Raw genomic sequence first — 4,518 nt, 5'->3', positions numbered from 1 at the left:
TGTAAAAACCTAATTCACCCCCTCTTACATTATTTTTTGGGTAACACATATATATAATGTTTTTAAAAAAAGTTAAGATAAAAATTATACTACCATATTGATTAAGTGCTCAATAATTTTATGATGTGTATTTTTCTATTTTTAAAATTCAAAAAATTGAGAAAATTGCATTGATACTTTAAAACTCAAACACAACACTTTTGTTTATATAATAGTATAACAAAGAGAGAAAATAAACATGAAAAAAAATACAATCTTTTGTCTTATTTTTTTGTAAGTCAATTTTTTTCCTTACCAAGGGATGGCAATAGAAACTGTACCCAATGGTTACCCATGGAGATCCTACCCGAAATAAGTGGGTTTCCCCTATTTTTCTATCCATCGGGTCAGTGGGTGATCTAATTTAATTCCCCATCGGGGAATGGAGTGGGGAATGGGTCAGGCTCATTTCTCCGTATGTTTTGACATCCTCTCTTCACAGCTAGGGTTTTCTCACTCTCTCTCACCACTCACATTCCCACTCCCACTCCCACTCCCACTCCAAATCAGAGTTAAGCATCGAAAGTAGCTAGAGTTCCCCGGCGATCTCGTTGGCGCTTGACACAGTTCTCCAGCGTGGTGAGTTCGATCTCTTGTTTCTCTCTCTCTCTCTCTCTCTCTCTCTCTCTCTCTCTCTCTTCGTCGGCTATTTTTGCTTTGTTTTTGGGTATGATTGAGAAACCCATATGGGCAAATACCTAGTTGATGATTGATTTTTGGGGAAATTTATTTTTAAACTTTTGATTGATTGTCCTAGTTATTTACAAACTTTTGTTCTTCAACCTTTTGTTCTGGTTTTTTGGAACAGGACACTTTGGTTTTCATGTACTATGAGGATTTTGTTGATTATCGTTCTTCATTTCACATCCTCTTCTCTTGTGCAGATCACTCCATTGCATAAACAAGAGAAGTCTGCTCTGTATTTCTCTGGTTGAAGGTGTTTCATTTCATATCTTTAAACATGTTCTTTATTTTTGTTTTGTGATTGTTTATTTATTTTTATTAAAGGAAAGAATATGGAGGTTTTGAATTAGATTTTTTTTTGTGCTTTACCCAGTAAACTGGTCCCATTTGCATTTCCCAGGCTAACTTTTTAACATTATTTGCACAAAGTGGCTACAAAAATTATATTAAATTGGGTATACTGTATGATGAAATTATTATAGTTAACTACTAATGTAAAGATGATCAACAGTTTTACAGGGAGGACGTTATAAACATCATATAATTAGATAAAATGGTGAGTTTGATTGAGTTGTGATAAACTTTTTGACTATTTTGGTGAGTTTTGGATGTCCATAATTAGTATTTTTATTCTCAGAGTTTTAATGCTATTCTTGGTGTGTGGTGGGGATCTTGTATAGAACAGGATTTGTAGGTGTTTTAATGCTGTTCTTAAGATGATACATTGCTAAAGTACAAGATGTGTTCAAGTTTTGTGGAAGAGTGCCATAATATCCTTTATTATGAGAACTTTCAGTATTCCAAAGGCTTGTGATTTTGACTAAATTTTGGACATTGAATGGTTCAATGCATTTGACTAAAACAATTTATAGTCTCATGGTTATTTGGGAAGTGGAAGCAGGAAACAGAAACATGGCCCAAATTATTATGGAAAATGGGAGACGATTTGCATCGGTATACTTTTAATACAATAACCAAGTTATTTGCATTGGTATACTTTGTTTTGCTTATCTATTAAAATGCTCTGTTTAACTGTCTTAATAATTCTTGTTTATTTTTTACATTTCACTGTCCCTTTCCCTCTCCCTCCTTATGATATAACCAAATCCAGCTCAGTTATTGATATTGAGTGAATAGATCTTCCATTTGTGTCTATGTGAATCCAATTTTAGTTGAATTGAACTTGTTAATATAAATTGTTGGATGTTTGTTCCTTATATGGGTATGAAATCCATGTTCTAATCATTTGGTGTAACTCAATTTCCTAGAATTTATTATTTCTTCTTCTCTTGTTTTTTCCTTTTTTTGCAAAAATGTTGTTAGGGAATATCAATATGATTGTGTGTGTTCTAATTTATGTTCTTTAGGATTTTTAAGCATTGATAATGTCGGAAGTTGGAGCAAACTCTCAAGCAAACTCCCACCTACCCATTGATGGTTTACAACCATCAATATCGGTTGAGAGTGAGACCTCTCTACCATCACAGCCTCCTCTCCCCAATCAAAATGTCCTTAATGTAGATGATTCTGATTCTAGTTTAGCTACTAGAAAAAACCCTAGTTTTGTATGGCAACACTTTAAGAAAGAAAAAATTGATGGCGTGTGGAAAGCCATATGTAATTATTGTAAGAAGCATCTTGGGGGTAATCCGAAGCATGGAACTTCATATTTGCATGATCACTATAGGAGTTGTCTTAAGAAAAGGGAGGGAATGGACATGAGACAAAGAGTTTTAACTAGCAACTTTAACAAGGAGAGTCCGAAAGTCTCTTATAGTTTTGATGAAGATAGTGCTAGGAGAGAGCTTTCAAATGCCATAATCTTGCATGAATACCCTTTGTCTATTGTGGATCATATTGGGTTCAAAAGATATTTGATGGCACTTCAACCATTGTTTAAAGTACCTTCTCGAAACACAATAAAAAGTGATATTTTGAAGATCTATGACAATGAGAAGGAGAAGATAATGAGATTGGTACAGAGCAATCAAAGTAAAGTGGCAATCACAACTGATATGTGGACTTCTAGTAATAAAAAAAAAGGGTTCAGGGCAGTCACGACACACTTTATTGATGATTCTTGGTCATTGCAAAGCCGTATTTTGAGGTATATTTTTGCATATAAATTAATTTATGCTTTATTACAAATTGTTGTTGCATCATATATTATATGCATATAAATTAATTTATGTTTTAATTTATGATTTTAGGTTCATTTATGTGCCATGTCCACACACAAAAGAAGTTCTTTGTGATACTTTGTTCAATTGTTTGATGGATTAGGATCTTGATAGAAAAGTGTCTGCCATCACTGTTGATAATTGTTCCACCAATGATGCGATGATTAACATTTTGTTGGATAAATTGGATAGTAGTTCTCTTCTTTTGGGTGGGACTTTGTTTCATATGCGTTGTTGCGTACATATTCTCAATTTGATTGTCAAAGATGGATTGGCTGTGATAAGAGTAGGTGTAGAGAAAATTCGGGATAGTGTAGCTTATTGGACAACAACTCCTAAAAGAGTAGAAAAATTTGAAGAAACAGCTCGTCAAGTAAAAAATTTGAATACTAAAAAGATGGGACTTGATTGTGCTACTAGGTAGAATTCAACATATTTGATGCTTCAAACTGCCTTGTTATATAAGGATGTATTTTACCGTTTGAAATATAAAGAGACCCAATATACAACATTGCCAAGTGAGGAGGAGTGAGAGTTCACTAGAGAAATTTGTGGGAGATTTAAAATATTTTATAGAGCAACTGAATTGTTTTCTGGAACTAAATATCCCACAGCTAATGTTGCTTTTCCAAAATTTATGTGAGATTAGGATAACTATCTCCCAATGGCTCTCTTGTTCAATTGAGGTTGTTAGATCAATGGCATCAAAAATGTTGGGAAGGTTTGACAAATATTGGGTTATTATACATGGTCTTATAGGAGTTGCTGTTGTACTTGATCCTAGGTACAAACTTAGTGTGTTGGAGTTTTATTTTGATAAACTTTATGGAGATACAGCTGAAGAGGAAATTGCGTAGATTCGCCAACTTTGTTATGATTTGTGGCAAGAGTATCAAAGAAAACTTAGTTTGGGAACTGATGCTAATGTTGAAACTTCTACAAGTTCAAATTTTGGGGATTCAGAGGTAGTTTCAGATTATGATTTGTTTATTAGTAGAAAGCGAAGAAAAAAAGTCAACAATGTAACATTAGAGTTAGACCATTATTTAGAAGAGGATGTTGTGACAAGAACTCCCAATTTTGATGTATTGAGTTGGTGGAAATCAAATGCATCGAAGTATCCAACCTTACAGGCAATAGCTAGGGATTTTTTAGCTATTCCGGTATTCACTGTTGCTTCGGAGTCTGCATTTAGCACTAGTGGTAGGTTGGTGAGCCCGTATCGGAGTAGACTTTATCCAGATACTTTGGAAGCATTGATGTGTGCACAGAGTTGGTTGTGGGCAGTAGAGATGCGAGGTACTTAAATAAATCAATATGTAATTATTTTTAAAATAAATATATTTTCATTGAATAGTCTTAGTACTTAATTTTTTTTCTTATTTTTCAGGTAATTCAACATTGGAATCAGTTGGTTATGCTACTATATATGATGAGATAGATGTGAATCAAAGTTGATCTTTCTTTTGCATTTCTCTTGTTAGACGGCTCAAACTTTCATAGTAGGGTCTTTTTACATGTTGTACATTGTCTTTCAATATATGGATGTGAATTAGAGTCGAGCAACATTTTTTTCTTTGATCTTTATTATCCTTGTGTAGGTTTTGTTGCTGGA

General features: G+C 33.6%; 1 long non-coding RNA gene across 1 annotated transcript; it reads left to right on the top strand.

Moving 5' to 3' along the window:
* Window positions 1–303: 303 nt before the first annotated feature.
* LOC145805866 (uncharacterized) lies at window positions 304–4,518 on the top strand. The gene is made up of 3 exons (XR_014348037.1): window positions 304–618; window positions 924–976; window positions 4,294–4,518. It is a non-coding gene; the product is annotated as an uncharacterized LOC145805866 (long non-coding RNA).

Source organism: Camellia sinensis, chromosome 13, assembly GCF_055761805.1.
Source record: "Camellia sinensis isolate YWXY chromosome 13, ASM5576180v1, whole genome shotgun sequence".
NCBI classification, from domain to species: Eukaryota; Viridiplantae; Streptophyta; class Magnoliopsida; order Ericales; family Theaceae; genus Camellia; species Camellia sinensis.
This window is presented reverse-complemented; position numbering and strand designations above follow the sequence as displayed.